We start from the raw sequence: 12,502 nt of genomic DNA, 5'->3' as shown, positions 1-12,502 counted from the left end.
GTGCATTTCTCAGTTGGGTTATCTTTTTCTAACTGATTTATAGATGTTCCTTATATAGTCTGGATACAAAGCCTTAGTTAGATGTGTGTTTTGTAAATAGTTTTTCCCACTCTGCATTTACTTGATGATCTCTTTTGACAACTAGAGTTCTTAAGTCTACCTTCTCGGTATACAGTTGACCTTGAACTCTGTGAGGGTTAGGGGTGTATAACTTTTGACTCCCCCCAAACTTAACTAATAGCCTACTGTTGATTGGAAGCCTGACCAGTAACAGAAATGGTCAATTAACACATATTCTGAGTGTTACACACATTATATGCTGTATTCTTATAATAAAGTAAACTAGAGAAAACATATGTTATTAAGAAAACCATAAGGAAGAGAAAATACATTTATAGTACTGGATTTTTTGAAAAAAATCCACATGTAAGTGGATCTGATAGTGTAAACCCATGTGGTTCAAGGGTCAAGTGTAATCAGCATTCTGCTTGGTAGGAAGTCAGAGAGAAAACATCTCCCTGAGGCAATGGAACAAAAGTTTAATATCCAGCTGGATAGAAACTAATCCTAGCAGGTCTAATTGACTTGGAGATCAATGATTTAAAAAACAGGGAGTATCTCAGCCTCTGGAGGAACAGGGTATAACTTTTAGGACGAATGCAAGGAACAAGGGCCCCAACATCTCCTTAGGGCTGAGCTTTTCTTTTGCTACCTTAGCTATAGTAATGCGTTCTGGCTGGCCATTGTAAAAAGAAATGAAAATATAACAGATATATAGGGAAAGGGGAAAAATGAATATGATCATTTCAATCATGAGAGAGAATATAGAGGGTTAGAAAGAGATTAAAACAATGATAGAAAAGCAATACACGTCGTCGCAAATGGCAATCATGCTTAGTGAAATAAGTCAATCGGAGAAAGACAACTATCATATGATCTCCCTGATATGAGGACATGGAGAAGCAACATGGGGGGGTAGGGGGATAGGAGAAGAATACATGAAACAAGATGGGATTGGGAGGGAGACAAACCATAAATGACTCTTAATCTCACAAAACAAACTGGGGGTTGCTGGGGGGAGGTGGGATTGGGAGAGGGGGAGGGGGCTATGGACATTGGGGAGGGGAGGCGAACCATAAGAGACTATGGACTCTGAAAAACAACCTGAGGGTTTTGAAGGGTCAGGGGTGGGAGGTTGGGGGAACAGGTGGTGGGTGATGGGGAGGGCACGTTTTGCATGGAGCACTGGGTGTTGTGCAAAAAGAATGAATACTGTTACGCTGAAAAAAATAAATAAATAAATAAAAAAAAAAGAGCAAAAAAAAAAAAAAAAAGAAAAGCAATACACATTTTTTAAGAGAATATAAATCACAATAAAGATGAAAGGTTAGGGACTTAAAAATAACAATAGAATAGAATGGATGAGATTTACAAGAAAATATAAAAGGCCATAAACCAGCAAAAGAAAAGGTTAAAGATATGAAAGTAAATGAGATGAAAGATTAGGATAAAAGAGTAAAAACATAAGGTAAAAAGTGTAAAAAGGAGTACAAGTAGATGGGATTTAAGGATTAAGAACTAAATTTAAAAATTAAAACTATGAAGGTAAAAATATATAAAATCACAAGAATAAGATTATTCTTATTCTTGTAGAAATATATCTATCAAAGTATAATTAATATACAGTGTCTTATCAGTTTCAGGTGAATAATATGATCCAATAATTCTGTACATTACTCAGTGCTCATCATGATAAGTGTACTCTAAGGTTAGACAAATATCTTTAAATAAAACAATTTTTAAATGTTTATCATGAGAGAGAGAAACTTAAAAGAAAAAAAATAGTTGCAGGACAGGAAACAGGAAAAAGTCTGGGGAGGATCAAGCCCTCTAGAGGACGGAGCTGAAAGGGAAAGATGGTGTCTCACACTTCTGGAATCACCTTTGACGTAGGAATTAGCACCATAGGAAAGTCAGTCAAGTTCTTGGCTCTTGCCTGCAAGGAAAGGAGGCATGACTCCTTCACACAAATAGCCCAGGTGTCAGGGTCGTCCCAACCCAGGTCTTTTTGTTCTTTTCAAGTCTTCGACTAATCAGATGAGACTTCTTTACTTAGTCTGATTCAAATGTTAATACCAACCCAAATACCCTTAGACACACCTAGAAAATAATGTTTGACCACATATCTGGGCACCCTATGGCACAGGCAGGTTGACACATAAAATTCACCATCACATCCTACTGTTTTCCTCAGGAAAGGCTCATGAGAACAATTTCCCCAGAGTTCTTGCATGTTCAGACTGTTAGCCTTTAGACTTGAAAGACAGTTTGTCTGGATATAAAATTGTTGTCTCTAATTTATGTTCCTTGAATATCTTATAAGAATTGCTTCATTGTATTGGAGTGAAATAGTGCTGTGGAGAAGTCTAACATTAGCCTGGTTTCTTTCCTTTATAAGTGATTCGATCATTGTGCTGCTGAAAGAATCCTTTGCTTTCAAAAATCTCACAATTTCATTAGGCTATGTCTTGATTATGACCATCTGGAGTCAGTTTTCCCTAGTATATGATTTGTCCTTTCAATATATATATTCGAGTCTTCTTCTTCTTCTTTTTTTAAGATTTTATTTATTTATTTGACAGAGAGAGATCACAAGTAGGCAGAGAGGCAGGCAGTGGGGAGTGGGGGAAGCAGGCTCCCCACTGAGCAGAGAGCCTGATGTGGGGGCTAGATCTCAGGATCCTGGGATCATGACCCAAGTCGAAGGCAGAGGTTTTAACCCACTGAGCCACCCAGGTGCCCCTCAAGTCTTCTTTTACTTCAGGAAAGTGTTCTTGAATTATATTTTAAGTAATTATGCTGTCTCATACTTTTGTTTTTCTTCTTTGGAGACACCAATTATGCATATGTTGGCTTTTGGCCTCTGTTCTTTGACATCTGTAGGCATCTTCTGTATTTATTTGTAGTGTCTGAACTTCCTTGTCCTCCCTTTCTTCTTTTTTTCTGAAAACAATTTATTGAGGGCCTCCTATTTAATTCTTAGGTTCTGCTAGTTCTCATCTCCCTTCTTCCCGGCATTCTTATATTTCTGATGTTTTCATCTTTTTTTTCATCACTCACTGCATGTAGCAAGTTTTTAAATTTTATGATGGAAAATTTGGTTATAACGTTTATGTAGTGAGTTTTCTTTATTTGTCGGAAAGTTTGTTTTTTTTTTTAAATCCTTGAGAGTATTTCATTTTTGTGAGTGTTTGAATGGGTTCTGTGCCCATTCAATATTTGTTAGTCTATTATGTTGGATGAATTTCTGGACCAACGATCTATAGGAAGCTGCTTCCTGCATATGTTGGAGAGGTCTGTAAGAGGAGATGAGAAACGAGGCTATGGTGACTCTCCAAGCTTTGTCACTCAAGGGCTTGCTCTTCTATTCATTAAGCAGTGGGTCACTTCCTCCAAATATGGCACCTCCATGCAGCCATACTTGCTGTGCCTCTCTGCACATAACCTGGCTTATAAGGGCTTCCAAACTCACCTCATTTTCCTGTTTGTTTCCTTATTGGACACAGCCTCTGCCTCCAAATGTATATTTGTTTGTGCTTTCTGAGCTACACCATTACTGTACCCACAGGGGGCACTTTGGCACTTTCTCTCTGATCCTTCTTAGATCTGCTTGCAGAGGTCCCTCCTAGGGTAGTTTTCCTCTCCTTCTGGGAATGCATTTTTTGCTGATGATCTGAGATCCGATACCTAGGACCTTGTTCTTCCTGACTTCTCCCATCTCTGTCTCTTATGAGGATTCCCCCAGGATTCAGCTGGTCACAGCTGCTTTGAACATTATTTACATATAACCTGGACTTCGTAGGTTTTTCTCTATCTTTTAGTTTCTATTTATTATTTTTAAAAATTAAAAAAAAGATTTTATTTATTTATTTGTCAGAGAAAGAGAGCGAGACAGAGGAAGAACACAAGCAGGGAGGACTAGGAGGCTGAGGGAGAGCCAGGCTCCCCGCTGAGCAATGGGTGCATGTGGGAACTCCACCCCAGGACCCTGGGATCATGACCTGAGCCGAGGGCAGATGCTTAATGGACTGAGCCACCCAGGTGCCCCCAATTTTTTAGTTTCTATTTAAAATGTACTTGTGTTCTCCACCTTTTCATTCTCTTTGTTCTTCTTTATGGTTTCCAAAAGGAAAGAGTAAAAGTCTAAAACAGAATCACACTACACAGTAGTTAAAACAAATCTCCCACTGATTGTAATGTCTGAAGGGGAAATGATGGTTCAAAAGAGAAAAAAGGAAAAGAATTCAGCATAATGATAATCCCTGATACAAGAAGTATGTGGGAGGCAGGAAAATGCAATTGGGGAAAGAAAGCTTCAGTGACATTGGTACTATTTTATTTCTTAAGTTGAGTACCGGGTTCAAGAGTATTCACATAATTTTTTGCCATATAGTATTATGTATGATAAAAATATTTCACAACAAAAATCAATAACTGGGGCAGCTGGGTGGTTCAGTGGTTAAGCGTCTGCCATCAGCAGCTCAGGTCATGATCCCAGGGTTCTGGGATGGAGCCCTACAATGGGCTCCCTTCTTGGCAGGAAGCCTGCTTCTCCCTCTCCTACTCACCCTGCTTGTGTTCTCTCTCTCACTCTCTCTGTCAAATAAATAAATAAAATTCTTAAATAAAACAATAAAAATCAATAACATTCTTTAAATATAGAGAAAATTATATTTTAGTGATTTGAAAGCTGTATTAGTTTGACTGTTGTTACAATTGGAGCAGGTCATATTTAAGGACAAAGAAAGGCAGCTTTTTGTGGGGAATCAATGAATCAACATTATTACTTCCCTCATCCCCAGATAGATGAAAGGACCTTCAAAAAGTCCGCCAGAATCTAAGTGTTTTTCTTATGATAGAAGGCTTGCTATGGTGTCTTTAGTTAGATTTTACAACAAGAGAGTGTCAGATAATAACATTCCCAAACTGCATTAATCTTATTTGGCTAGAGCCAGGAGAGCCTGGAGTTGGAACCAGAGGTCTGGGTAATGATTCCAAGGATCCTTGTCTTACAGTCTTGTCTAATAAAGTCACTGGGAGTCAAGATTCCCTTCTGCTTTGCAATCCTTTCTCCAAGAACTTAAGACATGCTCTCCAAGGATAAGATCAGAAGGTAAATGACATTAATAATAATAATGAAAAAAAAAACCCACTCTAATTTGATATATATTGTTGGAAAATTACATTGTTAAGGAAAAAGAAGTCATGTGGACCAACATACATGGTATGTCCTTTTGTCAATAAAGCTAAAAGATATCTACATATCTATGGATATATGTGTCTTTTGTCTGTAGACAGAAAATGTCAGGAGGGATGGACAATGGTTATCATGCAGAGGGCTGTTGGTGTTAAGACAGAGGAAAGGACTTTTATTTCCTATTTCAATAATTTTAAAAGATGTCATGGGTTTATACATGATTTTATTTGATTTTTAAAGGTATTTTTCAAAAAAAGCATTAGAAATAGAATGCATCTCTTTTTGTGACAGTCAGGGTCCCAAGCAGGGTCACCTGCCTTTACCTCCTACTATGAAGGGAACTTCCTTTTCCCTCCCCCAGGGACCGAGGCAGCTTTTGTGCCCCTTGTTTGCAGCGAGTCCAAGGGCTGGACAGTTATGACCCAAATCTCCAACCCCATTTTTTCATGACATTCTGGTGGCCTTCCCTGATAATTCAAGGTTTCTATACTCAGCTTGAAAGTTAGTCTCCCTTCTCCACTTCAGGTCTTTATTTTTAAAAGTGACCAAGGAGACGTATTAAACATAAACCATTCAAAACAAAGCAGCTATGAAGACACTTACTTTTCTGCCTCTGGGAAAACCCGGTTTGGGTTTTGAGCTGGATCTGTGACCGGGGGTCCTGCCTTGAGGTTGCTAATTCTAGCCTCCTGTGGATTCTCATCTGGGCTAGCATCCATGTGTATCACTAGGAGAGGACAGAGACCAGTATACCTTTGTCACCCACCTTTGACAGGAAGCCAAGGCTGTCCTGAAGCTAAGTGGACTTGGCTTCCCCCCAGGCACTGGACGTGGCTCCCAGAGATGGAAAATCTGAAGCCGGAGGACAACAGTATGGGCTAGCCCAAATCAGAAATCCAAACATGACTGACAGGTGTCAGGATATGTGACTATGGTGGGGGCTTCCTACTGATCCACAGACATTCCCCATAACTTCCCAAAAGTTTCCCCCAAATCTCAAACTTGCCATTTTATCAGGAAAAAAAAGGAATATTTTTTTTTCTTTTCATTTATAGAAAAACTCCAGAGACATCTCCTTGTCAGATGAGGCTCTATTGCTCCTACAAATAGAGTTCATTATTTTGTCAAAGTGAATTAAAATAGAATGTCACTTACTGAATGTCACATTTCTGGATTTGACACTGTGTATAAAAGGTCCTTTTAAAAAAAAGGAGAGAAAATCTGAAAGCCTTGGTTGGAAACCCACTTGAAGAAGAAATATAGGCATTAAAAAAATCCTATTTGGGTTTCATAAAATTCCTTTCAAATGTGACAGTCTGGTAGAAATCAAGTATTTTTCAGTTCCTAAAATACAATTTTGATTAAAAATTTATAAAGCTATTTGGAGGAAAGATACTCCATAAACAGAATAAGTCTTATGGGCCTTTTAAAGAAAAGCTGGGAACTTTCCACATGAAAGTGGTAAACACTATTTCTCCCTACAAACAAATACCCCTTTCAGTGTTTGGAGCAAATCACTCTCCATAATCCAGTTGTTTATGCCTGTGGCAGGTAAGGAGGACAGGGATGACACTTATAGGTGACAGATCCATGAGGACTGGGCTCCAACAGGAGGGCTGGGTGGCCCCTGCAGACCACAGTCTAGAACTCAGGGTCCATATCCTTCTTACCTTCAGATAATTGTTTGAAAAATTGAAGACCATCACCCCTATCTTCTGGTGGCAGGTAGATATGGGCAGATAAAGCGAAGAATTTTTTGTCTTCTTTTCTGCCCACATAAGTGCTTCCCAGAGCGAGGACCCATGACTAACTGTGAATTAGAAACCATGGGCTCATTTCTGCACAACTGTACTGGCTCCTCTCCTGTTCTTACCCTTATTTGAGTAGAATAAACTCTTACTCAAGTATTCCTTCTGTCGAGATTCTTCCCCACTTCCAAGGAGGGGATAATCGATTCTGGACTCCCAGAATACATTATATATGTCTCTACTATGGAACCTAAAACAGTGTTATACAAGTGATGTGGGTAAATGGCTATAATATCTATAATATCCCATTAGACTGTACGTTCCTTAAGAGGAAGGACTTTGTCTAATTGAATTCTGTATTCTTAACATATAGTCTGATACTTAGCACATGGTAGGCAGTCAGGAAACATTTGTTGAATAAATAGTTAGATGGATGGATGAATGGATAAATGAATGAATGTAAGTGAATAAATAAATTCAAGAATGGAAAAATAAATAAGTACAAGTGAATGGCCCAATAGATAAATCAAATGTCTATTCTCCATACATACGTGTGTGTGTGTGTTTGCATTCCCATATATGTTTACGTAAACCTCACAATGCACATTATGCTTTCTGAATTTCCCCCACATTAAGATTCACTTCTGCATCCTTGAAGGATACCAGTAGGTTCTGAGATCATTCACTTGGGGAGAATCAGGAATCAGGGTAGCCCAGTCCCCTGTTGGAGGTTGCAAGAGGGAGGTTACTTCTGAAGGATTGGCCGTGATGGTTTTGGTGCTGGGAGTCTTCCCATTCAACGGACCTGCTTCCCATTTCCACCCCGAAGATTTCCTTGGCGTATTGGCTTTGCACCTCCTCAGATGACCATTGAATTCCAACAAGGTTGTCCAGAACATAACCATGACCATTAGTATCTGTACTCAGTTCCTGACACCTGCCCGACCTCCAGGGAGAATAGGGCAAGAGGTCTAGGGCCTAAAAACTGAAGACACTTCAGCTGAAATGAGGCCCAGGTTTATACCCCACAGCACTATCATCCAGGGACATGCATGGGGTACAGAGTACAGTAAATCTTGCCCCAAATCTTTGCTTCGCTCAATTGCTACACAACTAGTGTAACCTCTTCAGTTTTCTCAGTTTTGAGCGGTGATAGTGATACCTATGAAGAACACACATGATAAGCCCATAATCAGGGCCCGTTTCCTTCCTGCCTGATAAAAATATCTGGAAAGAGTGGCAGTTGGAGGACAGAAGCTTCTCCTTGCCATGAGGCTCTTGGCATCACCACCCAAGACAAGGCTCCAAAAGGGCACTGATTCCTCTGGATCCCACCAGGTGTCCCATTCCTCCTATTTCAGTGATGCTAGGCTTCCTGGCTCATCCCCTAAGATAGCCTGCAGCTCCCAGTGGCCACACGGGGCTGCTCTGCTGAGCAATCCAGCAACTAGGGAGTGTCACGTGGATAAGGACTCAAGACAAAGGCACGGTGGACACCTTGGCTCTTATTTCAGGACAAACCTTTCTTGCCATTTTTGTCTACCAAAGATCAGGAATCCTGTTACAGTCTTGGGGAGAATGCTGGGTCCCCAGCACCGCTGACACTACTGTCCTCTATTGTGTCAGTTAGAGAGAAGCAGAGGAGAGAGTGGGCTTATCTTCTGCAGAGGGAACCCAGTCATCAAACCAGCACTGGCCCAGAGATACCCCTCAGTCATTTGGGGGGTCCTTTTTCAGAGCAAGGTTGTCAAAGCCTGGAAGGAGAACTAAGAGGGAAGGATGTCTTGGTGAGAGCGGAGGGACCCTGGAGTCATCTGGATCTGGATCCAGGCTGAGTGCCCAGGGACAGGTCACACTGGTAGGGACTGGAGCAAGGCAGCCACCCTGAGAAGGGTGCCACCTTCAGTTCTGTCCCCAGGGTGCCCGCCTCACTTGCCTCCTCCTCCTACTGGCCCGGGTCACAGAATCTTAGCTACCTCATCAATACAGCAAGATGCTGATGATTCGTAATAATAACAATTAACCTTCTTGAGTCGATGATGTTCACTTTACCCATAGTATCTGATTTGGTTCTCACAACAAGCTTGCAAGGTAGGTACAAGGTTTATCCCCATCTGACACATGTCCAAGCTCAGGCACTGACTAAGCCATCATTTGCTCACGTTCCCACATCTAGTAGCGGGCAGACCTGGGGATTCAAATCCCGGGGGCCCAGCCCCCATGTCCGGCCTCATCACCACCTTGCCAAACTAGCCACCACGCAGGGTGACATAGACAAGAAATCAGTGCCAAAGAGAGAGACTTCCGTTAATAAGCCGAGAGAGTGCACGGTCACGCTGACCTTCGCTCCTCCATACTTGTTGACGCATAGATGGCCACGTCTGAAATGACATACACCCTGAAGCCCAGCACGGGCAGCAGGAGCCTTGGGACGCTCTTGCTCCGGCAGATGCTAGACCCGGGGTTTTTTTGGCGCACACTCAAGACCCGGGTTCTGGGTGATTGACTCCTCTCCCAGGGCTCCCACCTGCCATTGTTAATCCAGCCCCTGTGAGGCTGTCGCCAGTTTCATTCACATGCATATTAGATCATACCCGTTAGTGATGCCCATTAATTAAGCAGAGCAATTTGTTTATAATTAACTTGAGAAATTTATGGCTTTAGAAAACAATTACAGGAGCTGATATAAACACATTAGGTAGTGATAGCAATGCCAGATTTAATTGCTTTCAAGAAGAACCACCGATTTTAATGCCACAGCCATCACTAGTCATGTTTGACAGCAGCTTGTAAATTCATCAGTTCGTCTACGAGCCAACACCTCAGGTGATCTGGAATGGGAAGCTTCAGCCCTCGGAAACTGCTTGTGATACAGTGCTAAGTGAAAAAAAAAAAAAAAAAAGCAGGCTTGAAAATTATACGTGGTGCCTTCCCAGTTTGATAAAAACAGTTCTTTGCATTTATATGTCTTCCTCGTATGATAGATACAGCCTGTATTTAAGGGATACATGTATTTATGAACTGTAGGCACACATATCAATCAATAAATTTCTTTCTAGTGAAAGAAATACATAAAAATGAAAACAATACACATAGAAATGAAGCCCCCGCGGTTTTCCCTGGGTGATAGGATTACTCTTCTTTTTTTCTTCATGACTTTTTGTATGTTTCAGAAACATTATAGGAAGAATTTACTCTTTTTATACCAAGAAAAAATGAAGTGCTGTTGAGAGGGTGGAACTAGAAAAGAAGAAAAAGACAGAGATGTTTTCTTTTTTAAAGTAAATTGTTTTTAAACGAGAAGCAGATTCTTCTGTAATGATTATGCGTGCTATTTCGTTGGCACTTTAGGATTATTTTTATTTTTGTATGAGAAAGTGACAAAACAAACTCACCATGTTCCCAAATGTGATCCTCGTCATTGGGATATTCCTGTGCTGGTTCCATAGAAAGAAAAGCAGCATCCTTCAATTTTTAAAAATATCAGCTCACGAAAACACAAGAGGCCGTTGGCCCGATTCCCACCTCGGGTGCCTGCAGATTGAGGATAAGACACATCAACCAGTCATTCTGGACAAGGACAGATTCTCAAAGGACTCCCTGAATAAACCTCCCGCTGACAAGCACGCGTGCTTAGAAGTGGGGGCGATGATCCATCCCTGCCAAATGACTCATCTTCCCGAAATGTCACAAGAAAAGGGAAGAAAGGGAGCCTTTGGCTAAAAGCCACGACTGCCTTTGCAGAAAAGACACTCCCAGAATGTCGGAGGTGATCCGACACCCTGCCATCCCCACTGAGGGGAGCAGTGTGACCCGTGGGGCCACCTCCTAGCCAGAGACGGTGCGCTTAATGAACACAGATCGGGTCCCTTTTCTGTTCACAATTTTTTAAAAAAAATTTCAAGATTTTATTTATTTATTTGACAGAGAGAGACAGCGAGTGAGAGAGAACACAAGCAGAGGGAATGGGAGAGGGAGAAGCAGGCTTCCCACTGAGCAAGGAGCCAATGCAGGTCTCAATCCCAGAACCCTGGGATCATGACCTGAGCTGAAGGCAGCTGCTTAACGACTGAGCCACCCAGCTGCCCCTTTTCTGTTCACATTTAATAAACACCAACTCTCTGGCAGGCAGTGTCTTCTCTTTCATATAGCAGCCCATTAATAATTACAACTTCACTCTGCTTATTAAACAATTTCAAGCCCACGAGCTGGTGCCCCTCAGAGTGTACTCACTGGAGCATTTGTATGGCTGGGTGTTTCTTGAAAAATGTTCTGTAGTCCAGGAAGTTTGGGAAACCCTGATTATTCCTTTCTTTCTTGGAGATTCCTAATGGCATCAGCTTACCGTCCCGGGGGAGTCCCACGGTGAAGAGGCTTGTTCATCCTGGTTTATAACGTGGCCTTTTCCAAATTTGTTTAGCACAGAATGCTCAGGAGCCCATAACATCTCTTAACACCTGAAATAGTGGTCAGGAAATCAGCGTTGGGGAAAAGTCACCAGGTTCAGCTAGTGTGTGGATGCAGGACAACTGGATTTAGGGCTGCGGCAGCCCAGCAAGTGATGTCCCCTGTGCCTCCCTGGGGTGTGGGTGGGACACAGCCGGCACAGAGTAGCCCCCGAAGTCCCCAGTCAGTCCACAAACAGCTGAGTCCGAGCAAAGCGTGAAGCCCAGTCAGGGAAGCAATGGGCTCAACCGCAAGCTCGCAATCCGGCCTCTGTTCCGTGTTTACAACACAGGCGGAGAGATGTTCCAACACCAAATAAAGTAGAAAAGTGGCCTGCAGAGCTTTCTTTGTTCAACAGCAAATACATTCTCTTGTTTGGCTTGGAAACCGCACCGTGGGCCGGGATGACCAACACACCTTGTCATGATAGAGGGGAGACTGATGCTTGCAAAGCCACGTGATTTTTCCAAGTCCCGGAACTACTGAGGCCCAGCACTTCAGCACAAGCCCCCCAACCCCAAAGCTGTGCTCCTCAGCCCCACCTGTCCATGCTCACCCATCCCCCCCAGAGCCACCACCCTGAGGTGGCATAGTGTGACGGGACAATTATAAAGGAGGCAGATGTGAATTTCATCCCTGACTCTCCAAACAGTATCTGGGTGACACTGGGTGAGCGGCCTGAACGTTTTGTGCCTCAGTTTCCCCATCTGTGAAATGGTAATCATAAATTCACCTCCCAGAACTACTGAGGAGTCGGAATGAGATAATAATGATAATAACAAAACAGGGCCATCAGCTCAGGAGGTATGGTATAAATGGTATTGCCTTCTTTTTATCACTATTTTGAAGAGCTCTCGATTGCTTCTTCTCCTCAGGATAGGAATTCAAGTCTTCTCTTCTCCATGGCTGTCACTCTGGAATGGTCCCTCATCTCTGAGTAATGAGAACCTCTTGGTATCAATAGGGGAAAAAAAAAGGGATAAAAAAGTAAACTGCCTGCTAATGAAAACATGCTGTTGAGTTCTAAGGATGTGATGTGACTGAGAGAGAG

Source organism: Meles meles, chromosome 8, assembly GCF_922984935.1.
Source record: "Meles meles chromosome 8, mMelMel3.1 paternal haplotype, whole genome shotgun sequence".
Taxonomy (NCBI): domain Eukaryota; kingdom Metazoa; phylum Chordata; class Mammalia; order Carnivora; family Mustelidae; genus Meles; species Meles meles.
Note: the sequence above shows the minus strand (reverse complement) of the source record.